General features: G+C 38.1%; 1 long non-coding RNA gene across 1 annotated transcript in view; it reads right to left on the bottom strand.

Annotated features, from left to right (window-relative positions):
- Positions 1–1,905: 1,905 nt before the first annotated feature.
- Positions 1,906–17,805, bottom strand: part of LOC146520668 (uncharacterized) — a 489,613-nt gene continuing 473,713 nt past the window's right edge. Inside the window, exon 2 of the long non-coding RNA XR_014873604.1 lies at positions 1,906–2,495. This is a non-coding gene — a long non-coding RNA (uncharacterized LOC146520668). The remainder of the gene's footprint in view (positions 2,496–17,805) is intronic.

The raw sequence follows: 17,805 nt of genomic DNA, 5'->3' as shown, positions 1-17,805 counted from the left end.
CGGCAGCAAATTTCTAGCGCGAAATCCTTAATGATACGCCGTTTAAATTTCTCGAGTCTGGTGGTTTGGTAGCGAAGAAAAGCGCCCGCCTCCATGTTGCCTGTATCACCATGAATGCAGTTTGCAACATGCCACCACCTGCAAACGCAAACTGCGACAACCTGTACACACAAATTCAATGATGAATTTGTAATCACACATACAACAATACCAGTGTTTCCAATCTATTTTCAAGTGCCAAAGACAACGAGCGTGGCTCGCAGTTTGTCCCTTATGTATGCACATGACGTGAGCTCCTTGCACAGCACTAGCTTAAGAATGGACGAATGCTAATATAATTTCCAGACTAGTTGGGTTTACTTGAACTGGACTCGCCAGAAATGTAAAGTTTACAACATGAGCACGGAGACTAGCCAGGCGATCTGCCACCTGCAAGTGAAAGGCAGGAGGCAGATCGCTGGCGCGTTTTGCCTCAAAATGCTAACGAACACGAGCCTTACCTTTGAAAAAAGAAAGCTTCGCGGCGCTTGTATGGGTTAATGGCAGGCCCGAGGGAGATTTAGCCGTATCCAACAGACGAGTAAAGAAACTGGATGCACGGCAGTGGAGACACAAGAATATGAGCTGGCTTTGCAGCGCGCTCGAGAACGATGTTTGCAACGTGCTTTCTTAATGAGTCACACAATAGCCTCTGCCCCGATGCTAACAATCCGCACGACCACCTTCTGCCCGCCAACAGCACCACCGGATGTTACGTCAGTAGGTAACGTTACAAGCAAGGCATGGGAGTTGAAATAACAGCTTGTCCTTCTTTTAAACCGTTTGTTCAGAACAGTACGACAGTGGATTAAGTAACATTTTGATGCAGCCTAAACTATTGATAACCACAGGTGGCAACCCCCAGAAAAATGTAATGTGGTGACGCTAAAAGCTGCAGTTCCTCTCATATCCGCTTCAGACGGGCTTCGAAAATGAGCCAATGCCCTTAGACTTTGCAGAGCAATACAAAAATGTTTTAGCTTCTATGGAAAGCTTCCCCGTTTATAACACGTGTCGTTGGATGTTGACTAACTTTCCTTTGCAGAGTAATCGGTGACACAGTAAAGTTATTTATTACAGAGCAGGGGCGATTCTAGGATCAGAGCTTTGGGGGTGCTGAGCACCCAGAGAGCTGCCCATCCAGGCAAGGTAAACTTTACTCATCACAATGAGACTTCTTCCCGTCTCCGTCAGTCCCTGCATCCCTAAATGCCTCCAGTTGTCCCGAGTTCTCTCTGACTGCCTCCTTGGTGCATTTAAACCCCTGGGCCTCCCTGTCCTCATCGTCTGTTGTCTTCATCTCCATTATCAGTCATCATAATTTTACCCTCTCTGTGCAAGTCTGCAAATTTATTTATTAAATCATAAGTTTCTTAAATTCATCAAGTCTCTCTGTGCCTGGGTCCTCGTCACAAAACATGACATCACTGTTTTGTACATTTTAACACAATTTAATCCCCACATTTTTGAAAGAATAGCAAAACACTTTTTTGAAAAGTCTGTAACAAAACCATAAAATCTGATCAAGGTTAATAAAATGCTGCCAAAGAAGAATGGACTGGAATTTAAGAAAAAATACATATCCTAACCTTAATTACTGGGGAAAAATGATAAATGATGCTCATAGTGAGTAAAAAGTAAACTGTGTGCATTTTTTGGACAGAGATTCACTTCTAATAATACAATACAGATACATAAACAATACACTCCAAAAATAGAAGAGTCCTTGAAATATACGAAATATTATTAGAAAATGGAGACACTTGGCCTTTGGTACAATGTATACAATGTATGAAAATATCTTTACTGCAGATACTACTATGGCTCTGCAGATTTTTTCTTTTCTTTTAACCTATGTTGCCTCACCTTCAGGTTGGTAAATCTGTCTATCACATTTTGGTGGTCAAGTCTCTCACGCATCTCTTTCTCAAATGACATCACAGCCAGGTGCTGGAGTCTGCTTTGACCCATGGTCCTTCTCAGCCAGGTATGGAGCTGACTCAAGACACTAAAAGACCTTTCACAGCTACAGCTGCTAACTGGGTTTGTTAGGGCAACCTGAATAACAGTTTTCAGTTTGGGGAAGATCTGATTATCCGGAAGATTGTACAATGTTAACATATCTGGAATGGCACCAGCCTCACTCTTGAGCTTTATAAAGTCTTTGGCAACCGTGACTTCCTCTGACTGAAGCTCAATATGGTAATGCAGTGCCAGGGCTGACAACCCAGTTTGTTTTGCAGATTCTGTATAGCAGCTTTAATATAGGGAGAACACAACTTCCAGATTGTATGAGTTGTTTGTATTAGTTGTTTGTCTTTCTTTTTCTTTGCCAGTTAAACAGTTACTGTTTTGCCTGTTAGTACTCCCTGTCTGTTTTCTTACCTGGTACTTCCTGATCTTGTACTTTGTCCTCATGTTCCCCTCTTTCCTCTCTCCCTCTTTGGACTGACAATCTGTACACACACACACACACACACACACACACACACACACACACACACACACACACACACACACACAACAGGAGTTATAAGGTTAATGGGCATCCAGTCAGTTAGCTAGTTAGTACCTTGGGTTCAATATCGGCACATGCACATATGGCAAAATAACCAGTTTCTCTCATTACATTTCAAACAGGACAGTGGTAACAACAGCAGGCTAGATAATGTTAAGTTTTAGATTTTAAATAGGCTGTATACATTTTAATGAGATCAACAGGGCAGTCAAATATCGCTAATTTTACTACAGAGCAAACATTGTCGGAAAACACGTTTTCAACTAGGGATGCCACAAACGATTATTTTGATAGTCGACTAGTCACCAATTATTTTTGCAATTAGTCGACTAATCAGATCATGCATCCATTGGATGTACAGCTTACAGCTTAATGCACCAGCAGCATCTGCTCTCATATAACTATCATTAGCTTACAGCTTTAAGTGTTTAAGGTATGTGCTAACTAAAAATAAAGACAAGAAGATAGTTTACTAAATTTGAATGAAATTTGCAGATTGTTTCGGTGAAGTTTAATAAACTCATTGTTATCTAAAATATAACGGGACACCGGAGTATATTCTTGAGCATCTCACACTTCTGATAATCAGTTGTCTGCTTGACGTTTATTCAGCTGTGTAAAAACTATAACTTTAATCTCAGCCTAACCAATTTACTCAGGAACAAATAAAATACTAAAAAAAAGCCAAACAAAAACATTTTTAAGTTATCTAAGTGACTTATATATGTTTAACCTGAGTAGCAAAAGACCACAGTGGGTTTGAAAACGATTTGCCGGGAGTCCGGTGTTCTCAGCGGCTCTAGTGAGCCTTGCCCCCGGCTAGCTATCAAGCTAGTGGGTAACAGACGTCTCAGAAAACGTCAGAGCGCTTTTGAAAATATGTGGTGTCTTGATAAACTGAGCAGATATTTGAGGTTTACACAGCTACATTCTCGCCTGAAAATATGCTAAACGTTTATTTTGTGACCCAGAAAGAATAATAAGAGTAATATTAAAACTAACTAGCTGCCGCCATTGTTGGAAACTGAGCTGGGCTGCGCTATGAATTCTGGGACACAGCTCCTTCTTCGGGGTTTAACAGCAGCTGGCATCCTTGTACATGCAGTGCTGCCATCTTCTGTTTCAGTCCGTTATTACACTCTTAAATTCTACTACTTGTTCCTGCGTCTTTTGTGATCTTACAAAGCTTCAAATGACGTGTGGACTATTAAATCAGTCGTCGATGATTTTGATAGTCGACGTAATCGTGACTAGTCGACTAATCGTGGCAGCCCTATTTTCAACACAGCAGGTTATGTGGTGTAATGTTTTTCAGTTAAAAAGAAACATGGTCTGACTCCTACCTAACTATATAAAGAGTAACTGAAAGTTAAATGCAGCTAATATGTCCTCTTATAAGCCAGGCACTTCCACCTCCGCTCTGCTGCGTCTCAGCCACCATAGCTCTGGCAGCAACGGCGCTAGAGCAAGTAGAAGAGAGCCGAGCTGGAACAAACCATTTTGGGAGGGGGGAGGGGTTATCTATACTTTTGTTGTTAAAATGTTCCATCTCAATTAAGTACTGTATGCTTTTTATACTTTTAGTGTGTGTCCCACAAACAGCAAATATTTTCAAAAAAAGTAAGACATCTTTGGGGGTGCTTTGATTCATTTTGGGGGTGCTGAAGCACCTCCAAAACTGGGCTAAAATCGCCCCTGTTACAGAGATCTATCTATCTATCTATCTATCTATCTACCTACCTACCTACCTACCTACTTCACATCTCTGTATATATTAGAGATGGCACGATACCACTTTTTTATGTCCGATACCGATACCGATATCATAAATTTGGATATCTGCCGATACCGATATGAATCCGATATAGTGTGTTTTTTAATCAATAAAACTGTTTTTTTAATATCTTGCTGCTTTTTGTATAAGTTCATACTCAAGTTAAAAAACAACAACACTAAAGCTATTCTGTTATACCTGTATGTAAAAAAACAAAACAAAACACACTGCACCCAAAATATTTCATAGTTTAGCAACACTGATCAATCTAATAAACTTAAACCTACTCCATCCTCCCTACTCTGATATTTTAAAGAGTACTTAGCAGAAATATTAAGCAACCTAACTAATAGGGTTGCAAACTCCCAGCAAAAGAAAATAGGGAACCACCCTCTTCCTCATGATGCTTAATCAATGTAATCAACTTTAATTTGATGCAGGGTGAAAAAAAAATCACAGAAAAAAATTATTTTTCAAGAATAATTAAATAGATTCAACATCTTTCTTCAACAGAATCGCAGAATTCACAGATGGTATTTTCCCAAAGGAAAAAGTACTACATACAGCTTACTAGGGTATATTAGACTTAACAGTTACTATATACAGTAATGGACTTCTATACATTTTACATCAGATTAAAACTTTGGGTGTAAGATTCAGATAATTATTAAATAATTAAAAGCAAGATATTTTAAATGAGAATAAGAAAGAAAAGTATGTCTTTGTGCCCCCTTTTCCCTGTTCATGCCCTATCGGCCCCCCTGGCTTAACTTTGCTAGATCCGCCCCTGCACAGTTACCAGCCGTCAGCTGTAGAAAAAGATCCTGGTCTAGAAAGTAATATTAAATAAATTCTAACAACAGCTTATCAAGCTTAATAGTGCTGCTGTTGTTCAGCCGCTGGTTTCCTCTTTCTGGTGCAAAGTGAGCCAAAAACAAAGAAGAGAGACGGACTCGCGACAGAAAAGCCGATCAGCTGATCATTAAGCAGTTTCACGATTGAAGTAGCAGCAGGAAGGTGAGGGAGAGAGAGAGAGGCAGTTGCTCTATATATCGGTTAAGCTTAACGTGGGAATGCTTTACAAACATTCAGAGATGAACTTACACACTTGCTTTACTTCTCTCTGAGATAACTTCCTCGGAGATGAAATGTTTGCTAGCAGGCTACAAATACACACAGCTGCTCTATCACGTGACCACACTGCTCCAACGTGCTACGGTTATGAGCCGAGTTACGCCGTGTCGCAAATTGTGTGAGGTGCTTTTTTGATATTTAATGGATCGGATTACATTTTTTATTTCTCTCCGATATCCGATCCAGTAATTTACGTCAGTATCGGACCGATACCGATACGTAATATCGGATCTGTCCATCTCTAGTATATATTAGTGATGGTAAATTTTTACTGAGTTTGAATGAGTCACTCACCAAAGTGAATCGGTTTTTTTGAGTCATTTGAGTCACTGAGTCAGTTGACCAGAGAGTGCAAAAAAATTTACATTTACAATTTACAAATCCTACTGCTAAGATGAGTGATTGAAAAAGAAAAACAACTATTTTTATAGAGCATAAAAGAGCAAAAATATTTCTAAAGGGAACATTTATTTTATTTCTTTTTATTTAATTTTATTAGTATTTTCCTCAAATGTGTCAAATATATATTTTCTCATCTAAATGTCCACTGAGCTGTGTGCCAGGGGGGCGGTAATGCTCCTTAACATTGGTTGTCAACCAAGAAGAAGAAGAAGAAGAAGAAGAAGAAGCTGTGAGCCAGGAGGGAGGGGGTGAGGTGAGTGAGTGAGTGATTCGCTTACGCTATAATTCAGCACAGGAAGGGAGGGGGTGAGTGAGTGATTCGCTTATGCTACGATCAGTGTTGGGAAGGTTACTTTTGAAATGTATTCCACTACAGATTACAGAATACACGTCCCAAAATGTATTTTGTAAAGTATTCTGTTACGTTACTCAATGAGAGTAACATATTCTGAATACTTTGGATTACTTAATATGTTATCATGCTTTTTACAAGTACATGAATGTACTATTGCTGTGTGATTTATTACTATTACTGAAGGTTACTCGCCATACCAATATCAACAAGATTTTTAAATCTTAATATAAAATGAGTAACAGTAGGGTGGACATTAGGTAAGGCTGCACTTTTTGCAGTCATCTCATATAGAAAACTATTGCCCGCGTATATAAAACTGGTCCGCGGCTCCGAACCGTAGTAAAGGGACCTCTGGCTACTACGTCGGGTTCGTGTCGGGCTCGTAGCCGAAAACTAACTTTACTTTGTTGTCTTGGTCAACTTTGCTAACGAGAGACAGAGAGAGGTGTTGAAAGGCTGCTCCAACTGAACTTATTGTTTCGGAGGAAAACACGAACACAGTGTACAGTCGAGTCTTAATAGCTTACTTACAACTGGGCTCGTCAGGCTCTCTTTTCGGCTGCACTGGTTATTATTATATTTACATGATTCCATCTCCCGTTTCTGGTTGGTGACAACTCCTTTTTCTCCCTCCCTCACTCTCACAGACACATAAACGGGTATGGCAGTCCATTCCCCCCACAGACTACACCGCCCATGAGGCTACATTCCTTAGGGCCATGCCTGTAACACTCTGCCTATTGCCTTCACATTAAATAATTTTTTAAATAATAATTTAAAAAAATATTTCTTCACGTCATTTATGCAGGCCACAAGTAGGGGTGACATGGGCCGCGAGATTGAGACCCAGGCATTAGATCCTCTCCCCCTCCCTCTCCTGTTTCTACTTCAATCATGAAACTGATCAATGATCAGCTGATTGGCGTTTCTCTCTTGTTTGTTTATTGCCCACTTTGCGCCAGAAAGAAGAAACCAGCAGATGTCACGCTAAACAACAGCAGCACGTTTAAGCTTAATCAGCTGTTGCTAGAATTTATTTAATATTAATTTCTAGTATCAGCTGATGTTTGCTGGAGCCACAGCTGTAAAAAAGCTGCTGGTCATGATATCGGTTTGGTTATCTGGTGAGAGGGAAACATGAAGATGAAACCAGGAGATGTCCTTACTGAATCATCAGAGCTGAACAGGTGATGGAGAAGTTATGAACTGTTTCTGAGAGACAAATAACACCAGGATCCTTTTCTAAGTAGCTGACAGCTGGTAACTGTGCAGGGGCACATCTTACAACAAATGTTTTCATCTGATGTAAAATGTATAGAAATCCATTATTGTACATAGTAATTTTTTTTAGGGTCCCATCATAATTTCTTCAGAAGTAAGTACTGTATATGATGCCAGTATTTTCCCACATTTTCTAAATTCTGTACCAGTGCTGTGTGTAAAATGCCATCAAAAGGTCAATTAAGTTTTATTCTTTCTCACCTGTCTTTCTATCTCCTTTCACTTTTTAAAGGTTGCCATGTTAGAAAAAATATTTTGCCCTGCCATGCTGTTTATTGATGTGGCAAATGAATGGTTTATCAAAATATATCTAAATCTGTCATCAGTAATCAGTAATGATCATGTCTCACCTCTAGTCTTCTCTGTCTTAATTTCAGGTTTTCACCATGTGTTGTAGATAGTTCAGGAGGTTAACTCGACCAAGCAGTCTACTTTCGGGTAGTGTTTAGAATACCAGAATAGGGAGGATGGTGTAGGTTTAAGTTTATTAGATTTATACATATATACCAACAAGACAGTGTACATCACTGTGACAACAGCGTTTGTTTTCATTCAAAGGCTTTATGGTTTTTCCTATAATACCTGGTGGGCCGGTCTCTAGTCAAAATACCCGGGCCGGACCCCAGATACAAGAGTCTTTTCTTTCTAAGTTCATCTAAAGTCAATGAAGCAATAAAATGTGTGAGCCCTGAGCTGACCCCATCAATTGCTATTGGGAGAAGATTGGAAAAAGCACAACCTGGACCTTCATCACAACATTTACCATTAGCACCCATTTCAGGCATCTTCTTTCTTAGTTAATCTATGGCAGCAGGTATATATGGAAGTTTTGGAAAACAGAATGAATTCTAATACAACTGCGATAATTGAATCCGGTGATATCCGTCACAGGGCAAGATACCTTAGAATACTGACAGAATCAAAAACACACTTACTACACTTCTACAAATTGGCTTTAATTTTTTTGCCTGTCACCAAGGCAGTTGAAATTGCCTTGGTGACAACACGCTACAAAAAAAATTCTCATTATTAATAAAATGTGTAAACCGTACTTTCTCCCCTCACACACAAGTACACAAGCAATCCCACTGTCACAAGCACCCATTTCCTGAACAAAACTTTGACTTTGATCTCAATTTTTCACTTATACTTGCTTACAAAACATATTTTTGTAAATTCTGCATTGGAAACTGTATTTTTTAAATGGTAAATGGCCTGTATTTGTATAGCGCTTTTACTAGTCCCGCCTAGGGACCCCAAAGCGCTTTACACGTCCAGTCATCCACCCATTCACTCTCACATTCACACACTGGTGGAGGCAGCTACAGTTGTAGCCACAGCTGCCCTGGGGCAGACTGACAGAAGCAAGGCTGCCATGTCGCGCCATCGGCCCTTCTGGCCAACACCAGTAGGCGGTAGGTGAAGTGTCTTGCCCAAGGACACAACGACCGAGACTGTCCGAGCCGGGGCTCGAACCAGCAACCTTCCGATTACAAGGCGAACTCCCAACTCTTGAGCCACGATCGCCCCTAATAATTAATCCAGTTATTTTTTGCTATAATCAAATTATCTGGAATAAATATTTTTCTCTTTTATTCAGTTAGCACTTCACCATCAGCTGATTATGTAAACAGGATCATTCATCACTCATTTGGTGTGCAGATGCCAGAATGAATGAACGAAGTTCTGACCCTCTCCACACTCTTTATCTGGGTTACTACAATGATTCTTAAATCTAGCTACGAGAAACACATCAAAACAATGTCACTACAATGTCAAAATATTAAGAGAAACTGTGTCACACACTCCGTGAGGTGTCCTCTAACCCATCACTAGATATCATTAGTGATGGGATGTACTGTGCCGAAGCTTTGGAGCATGTATCAAGAAATCCAGGACGTTTTTTATAAAGCACATATCGTGGCCTGTTTCTTTCAGGGTGAGTGATGTCACTGATCATGTCTGAGGCCTCGCTGTTATAGAAGGTGGTTCAAGTGTAACTGTTATAAGACACCCAAGAGGCCACTATAAACAGCTGAAATGACAGCAAAGATTATGACCGGGAGAGTCCTTCCTGTGGTGTCATCTGGTCATCACTAGGTATTATTGATGCATGGTGCATAAATGCAAGATGTTATATAAGGAAACAGACACTTTCTAAAAACATACTTATGCTGAATGGTATTATTTTTGCTTACAGTAATATGGAGAAATTTTCACCTATGACACTGTGAGAAAACCTGGAGTCCTTTTTGACCTCCTTATGTCCTTCAATTATTCAACACATTGGCATATTAAACAAATATGTAGGACTGCCTTATAAATCAAGAATTGAATTCAAAATCCTTGTTCTTACATGCAAGATTTTGAATAATCAGGCCCTGTCCTAACTTAAAGATCTAATGGGTACCATATGACCCCAACAGAGCACTTTTCTTTCAGATTGCAGACTTATTTTTAGTTTCTTGGGTGTTTAAAAGTATAAAGGGAGGCAGAGCTTTCAGCCTTCAGGAAGCTCTTCTGCAGTTTGGATTTGGGAGACAGACACCTACTTTGAATATTAGGCTTAAAACTTTTCCTTTTGTTACAGCTTAGGGCTGCATCAGGTGACCCTGGTGTCTTTTTTTCTGTCTCCCTCCTCTCACCCCCAACCAGTCGAGGCAAATGGCCGCCTCTCCCTGTGCCTGGCTCTGCTGGAGGTTTCTTCCTGTTAAAAGGGAGGTTTCCCTTCCCACTTTCACCAAATGCTTGCTCATAGGGGGTTGTCTGATTGTTGGGGTTTTCCTCTGTTTTATTGTAGTGTGTCGCACCATTAATTCAATTCAGTTTTATTTAGTATGTCCTTTATCCTGTACTATGTTGTAATGAAGGTGTTTCCTTGCTTGCTGAGAGTAATTTAATTCTTTGTTTTAGGTAATAACGGATGCTTTTCTGGGCACATTTACCCTTAGTTAGCACTCTTTACTTTAGGAAAACATTTGCACATTAAGAACCATACCTATACGTGATAAGTCCTAAATATTTATTAATTATTTGTTGACTATTTTGATTATTTATCATTCTTTTGTACAGCTACTCAGTGTATAATAGACAGATGCCATAAGACAAAGACATAATGTTAACCCTGGTCAAAACCAGTTTCTTTCAGGATGCTGATTCCGGAGATTATCTACAACAAACAATCCCTGGCCACGCTCTTGGCAGAGATGAAATGCAAAAGCAGTGCTTCTGGATATCATGTTACATAATGGTAAAATGGTCCAATGAGGTTTAAATAGAACCTCCATTAATGGTAAAGGATGCAAAGGTAAGCCTAGTTACATCAGTGATGCATATCTCCTCGGATACCTGGCTAATAGAATTGGGTTAGAATTCGATGCAGAGTTTAAATACATCCCATGTGACCAGCCTTGTGGTTATAATGAGCTGCCTGTAAATAGATTTCTGGTAGCTTAGTGAAGAGTTTTGGGTGAAGAGTTTGGTCATTCAGGTGTGAGGCCCTGGGGCAGACCTAGGACAGGCTGGAGGGACTACATTCCTTTGTGGCTTGGGTATGCCCCACGATCCAGACCTGGAAAAGCAGCAGAAGATGGATGGATGATGGATAAAGCTATTTTCACAAAAAAGAAAAAAAAAAGTGATCTAATGCAAAATGGTACCAACAGCACAAACAAAAGATTTAGAGGACACAAGTAGACATTAATGGCAGTAACAGGCTACAGCTTTATTAGAGTGTATGGAGATTGACTCGCTTACAGAAACTGCAGTTTCTGGTATTTCAGAAGTTCCCACTTGGCTTGCACTAAGTAAACACAACGTAATAACTTAACCCAAACACAAACTCCTCCACTTCAATAAGATGGCAATTCATAGAAGGCTATGTGTTAAAATGTTGTCTACAGGAGAACTGAAAGCTTGGAGCAGACAGTAAAAATAAGTTATAGTATAAATAAAAGGACTGTAAGCACTGAAATGTGCGTGTTACGCTGGGCAAAAATGATCACTAACGTGCGTTACAATTTCTCTTGAATTAACCTGCCTTCCAGCTCTCATGTCCTATGAAGCATTTTTGTCGTTCTTAGCCCATAATCCAGTCTGAAAGAGCAGGACCGGAGTTAAAAGAGCTTGCTGATTTTAGGGTGAGGCTGCTCTCTTGGCTCTTGTACCAGTAACTCAGACCAGGGTGAATCCTGGATGGGTTGCAAGTCTGTCACAGAGAAACAGAATGACTGGCAAGCTATCAAGGACGCACCCTCCCTCCAGCTGGAATAGGCTCCACCCACCCCTCACCCACCTCGAACCTGAATTGAATAAGTGGAAGAGAGCGGAAGGACAAATAATATAAAGAGCCTGTTCATCTTTATATCACAGTTCTCCTGTTGAGTATAAGAAAAATGGAAATATTAGCCATATAATGACTGTAGTTCCATCAGAAAACGACAACTAGTGGCTGCAAAAAGTATTTATAAAAGTCCTGACGTTTAAAATTTGGCTAAACTTATACAATTCCCCCATCTAGTGGCAAAATAATGAAGGTGCAGCTTTTAGTATTTGTTTTGAAGAAGAAGAACAACTACTACTATTATTAAAATGAACATTTTAACAAACATTTAAAGCCTTTTAGAGGAAACATCTTGTCACAGGATAAACATCTAGAATTAAAAATAGCAATACAAAACAGTGATGAAGCATGAAAACAAACAAAAAAGTAAAAAAGAACCCCCCCCAAAACAAATCCCCACAGTCATATAAAAAGAAAACCAAAAGGAGGAGGTCTTCCTTAAAATATTATTGATGTTTCTTCATTTAAAAACATTTTGACTGTTGGACTAGAAAACAAATTAGTCTCAGACAAGCTAAGAAGAGTAAAAATTGAAAAAATGTAAAGAAAAAAATGTAGCAATAGGAAGAATATAAATATATATGAAGTTTGGACAGACATAATTTCATTACACATTTCATTTAATTTCTCCCCATGTCCTTTAAAAAATATTTATTTAATTTTAATTATACTGAAAGATAATGTTCGTCATGTTTTATGACTGCAGTGCCAGTACTAACAACCAGATGTCGGTATTGTGAGGCTTCACGTAAATGATCTCCAGCATGAAAGCGAACCTTTTTGTTAGATATCACAAGCCGCAGTGATCCTTATTAACATCACTACTATACATTACAAATACACAACAGCTGTTTACTCTTTGTGTGTTTGAATGTAGAAGTGAAAAATTGTAGTGACACATAAGTGAATGTGTGGGAAGCTCTGCTCTGAGGTAATAAAGTCAAGGAGAATGCTGAACACTAAATAACTGCAGGAACTGTTGAACACCACAGACTGCTGGTGTGTAAGAGCAGAGCATCAGCAGGGGATTTCAACACCATAAAAGAACCCAAATGAAGTAATATAATACCTCTCTAAATGGTGTGGAAATACATAAATATAATGTCATTTGGTGAACACAATATGATATAATTTTAAATATGCAACCTGGCTACAGGAGAAAGATTTATTTCTATTCTGAATGTATTTATTTATTTACTTTAATCTTCCGTCTGAAACATTGATCTTTTACTATTTTCTGTATTTTCTGTTACCAACTCATTCTATGCCAGAAAACCTACATCTCTAAATAAATTGCCTAAATTATTTGTTTTTCTGTTATTAATTTACCATTATGTTGTGCAATTACTGCACACACCTTTTCATTAGAATATATTTAAAAACAAGTATTTTAATTTTATAATTCATGATATTCATTTATATAAATGAATGTTATTTTAATTATTAAAATAATGATATTTTTTAATATTTCAGGGTTACTTATAATGAATATAAATATATATATATAATATAAAAATATACAAATAAGATGCATCTTAATCATATTTGGGAATTTTCATTAGTGAAAATACACACACACACACACACACACACACACACACACACACACACACACACACACACCTTTTACATGTGCTTGTACACATTATAATATAACAATATTCAAGAGCAACTGACGCAAGTATGTCTTCAGTTTTTTTAAATTCATTTTTCTTGCTGTACAAATATACAAAAATCAGAAGACGGACACATTTATTATTATTATTATTATTATTATTATTATTATTATTATTATTATTATTATTATTATTATTATTATTATTAACAATGTTATGAAAGCAAAAACAGTAATTATAATTACAATTATGTTTAAAAAATAAAATTGTATTCAACATTCTTATGCACCACTCCATACCTAATAAAAGGGATTAGTTTCCGGTAAATATTATTTTCAAGCAGCAGAGGGCGCAGTGCTGCAGTCCAGGATTTCAGGTCAAGGGACTGTAGGCAGATTTGTCTGATAAAATAAGATTAGATTTTCTGTTTATGTCAATTAAAAAACAAAACAAAAAGGACCTTTCACCTATCTTCTTGGTGTGAGAAGTAGTCAACTAATGAGTTACCTGTCTGTGTTCTGCCTCCTGCATGCTCTTGCTTCACATGAGAAAGACAAACTTGGGACAGTATGCTAGTCTGAATATCCTGACAGAAGTTGGAGTTGAAGAATGAAAACAGCTTAATGGACTTGCTTCTCTACTGTACATGAGCACTCAAAACTCTTTATACAACTACATAAGAAAAGATACTGTGTATACTCCCCACATAGAGCCTGTTTAATAGGGTAAAAAAAGTAATACCAAGAATTAATAGTTTAATAACAGTAAAATTAGACATAGGATTGACCTTCACCGGCCTACATCATAAGCCCAAGTTTCATGGAAACCAAAACTTCAGTGCTGCTTTTCTTCAAATCTACTGCTTAGAATTCTTACACACACACACACACACACACACACACACACACACACACACACACACACACACACCCAGCTGAACATATGCACCATCTAAAGAAATGATCAATATTAATGGTGAGTTAAACATCTAAACATCGGCTGCACCATCAGTTCACCACAACACTTAACATGCTGTGCGAGCATGAGATAGAGAGAGTTGATACTGACTGGTGCAGTGGTGATATGAAGCAAATCTCAATAATCAACACTGTGAAATTCCTGAACCCCGACCCTGCAGTTGAATGCAGATAATTTTTAGATGTAAGGTGGTAGCTGAAGGAACCATTTGTTTGTCTATCATTCCTAAGAGACTACAGCATGGAATTGACTATCATGCAGTTCAACCTGTTATAACCCCTTAGCCACACTCAACCTTTAGAACATAATAAAGGTAAGGCACCACTTTACGAACACACCGACACTACTTTTCCCATTAGGAAAAGTTTTAGTTTTATCCTGCATACTGGTCTATGTAAAAAGGCTAAGCAAAAGTGACAATATAAAAGTCAATTCTTAAGGGTGAAAAATAATTCAGATACAAGCAGCCTTTGCTAGTTTGGTTTTTTTAGATAAGCAAACTAAAAGCAGCAATGGCAAAAACCCAAATGAGGAGCACACCAATGAATACTAGTACTAGTACTGGTGACATGTGGACAAAACACAAAGACCATCTTATAAACAAGAGTAAAAAGATATAAACACAATCAGTGACAAGCACAAGAGTGGAAAACAAATTGGAAAGACAAGGAAAGTAATACTTAAACATTCAAACCTAGCGTTAGTTTCTATGGACAAGAATCCAGGTGGAGGCTGAAATGGGAGTTATCTTTCAACGAGCTTTATTATTGCAGTCGATAAATAAATTCTGAAATACATAAATACTTACATCTTTAAAATAACCAAATATTTAACCAAGACTCAATCTTAAAATATAGCTTTAGTTTTGTACTAAACTGATTTCCTGTCCTTGCACATAATTTTGCGCCTCTGACTTTTTAATCAAAGAATCTGATATTTTGTAATGCTCATAAGTGGAAAAGCTTCATCCATGTATATATAAACATAACATTTTTGCTTTTAGGCTTTTTCTGGGGCCTGTGTTTCTAGACCAGTCTTTATTTTTACATTTGTACTTGCAAAATCCAGTAAAAATATTGAATGCAGCTCTTTTGGAATGGTGTAAGCTCTGCAAGAGAAGATTCAGTACATATACATTTATAAAGCATTGACAAGTGCAGAGATCAAAGAGGAGAGGAAACACAGGAGATACATGTGAAGATGAAAACACAGCAAGTGATGGGAGGATGAGAGATTTTCATCAGTGGCAAGCAGGCAGCTCAGTTTTCCTTCCAACCTTAAAATGACCTGAGAGTGGATGGATGGAGATACAGGAAAAAAACAGATAAGTAGAGAGTAGCTAATAGAATTGTAGAGAGAGAGAAAATGAACATACTCACACACACCGATTCCAATCTAGTGAAGACATTGATTGCTTTCAGAATGGCGGAGAAAAGAAAAAACCAAGTGTGTGTCTGTCTTTCAAATTACCATGACAAAACGTTTGCCACCATGTGTTTAGCTTTAGGAGAAGGTATTTTTGTTTGAGTGTGACTTACTCAAATTCTTGCAGAAAGGGTAGTGAGGTCATTGAAAGGTTTTGGAAAGCAAAAGCTTTTTTTGCATGGTGTATGGTAGTTCTAGGCATTAAATAAAAAAGAAGTCAAACCAACCAAAGTCACTAATATACAACAACAAACCTTACGTGTTACCCTCCGAGGTCTAAGTCATCAAAGGTGACGACCCTAACCCTAACACATTAAAACATTGATTATTACAGATATCATTATAATTACTTATTGTCAGCAGATTCCCATCCCATCTCCAGACAGCTGACAAGAATCCAGGTAAACAGCAACACCTGGTTATATGCTAATATTAAGATTAAGATGTTAGGCTCAAGCAGTGACTTATACAGAAAGGCAAACAAAGACAATCCCAAGTTTTCTTGCTGATGCACTAAAGGAGTTATTAACAAACTTTTCCCACTCCATCTTCTCTACATAGAAGACACCACAGGGTCTGTGTCACTCCCGTTGGCCTCTGACCAAGCCTCTTGTGTTGTCCTGCCACCTTTGCTGATGCCAAACACTATAGACAAGCTATTAATTAATATCAATTACAATGAATACCACAACCGCTTTCAGTCCAACACAGTGCATTACTGTGAACTTCCCCATATTTACAGTTGCTACAAACTGTGGACATTGATGCAGGTGATCTGAATCTGAGCACAGTGCTATGATTAATCTCTGACTGCAATAGGATCTGCCTGTCTGTTATGTTTTCTCCCTCTAAATGTTGAAATATTTTAAAAATAATGAGCCTGCTTAGAATATGTAAGTAAGAAGGAAGTAGTAATATTTGTTAAAATGTAGATCGTAAAAGTAATAAATTGTGAAAAAATATTTTGTAAATAAGGGTAAATATGTTAAGGCTTTAAATAACAGTTATTCAACAGCAGACAAATTAGTTTTCTCTATCTAAAGCAGTCCTGGGAACATCTTCACTGGAAGTCCTTAGTTTAGCTTGTTTCTTGTGGTTGTAAATTTCAATTTTGGTGACTGATGTCACACACGTTGGTTGAGGTGGTTAACAAGATAAAACTCATCTGTTAAAATGATAAATCACTGAGGATTGTTTGCACGTGTAAATCGTAACAGATCCCAGAGCAGTACAAGCAGACTCAAGCTTGCCTCTCACATGGGTTTACCCTGAAAGAACAGAGAGTTATCAACAATTTTCATGCACAAACCGCCAGAAAAAGCTGGTGGCCTCTTACCTTGCAAAGCTCAAGTTGTTAATGGGAAATTTATACACCTGTAAAAAGGGGACAGCTATGTTTCCTATGAGTAGAAAAATGCCTTTGCAAATGATGTTTTCAATGACAATAGCTTACTGAGGCCAATAGATGCCAGTAAAGTAAAGGATAGATGCAAACAGGTAAGGAGTTGTATGACAATGCTGTCTGGGATGAAAGGAAAGAGATTGCTTTGGTACATTTTAATTCCTGTCTATTTTTAGATTTGACAACTGCTTGGCTTACTTGAAAGAATGCCACTGGGGTCGAGTCTCCTAAAAATTACACTTTCGCACCGATGAACAGTTTGATTACATTCTTACATTATACCAGAGTTTATTTGAGTGCAAAAAATGTTAAACCCACTTCAAAGAAAGATTCACTAATGCAGGCTAACAGCAGCTAACACTCCCCAAACAGAAGCAATTAATGACAGAAAATTGCAAGCTTTCTCTTACAGTTGTTTGTAAGTTAGTTATGCAACATCTGTCTACAGTTGGTAATTTCCTCATGTCTAACTCAACTTTCTGTCAGTTTTACTTATACTGAGGTATATAGTATAAATGCTGGTCTTCCAGTTATTGTAC

The sequence above is a fragment of the Neolamprologus multifasciatus genome, chromosome 4 (genome assembly GCF_963576455.1).
Source record: "Neolamprologus multifasciatus chromosome 4, fNeoMul1.2, whole genome shotgun sequence".
Lineage (NCBI taxonomy): Eukaryota > Metazoa > Chordata > Actinopteri > Cichliformes > Cichlidae > Neolamprologus > Neolamprologus multifasciatus.
Note: the sequence above shows the minus strand (reverse complement) of the source record. Positions and strands in the feature narration are given on the sequence as shown.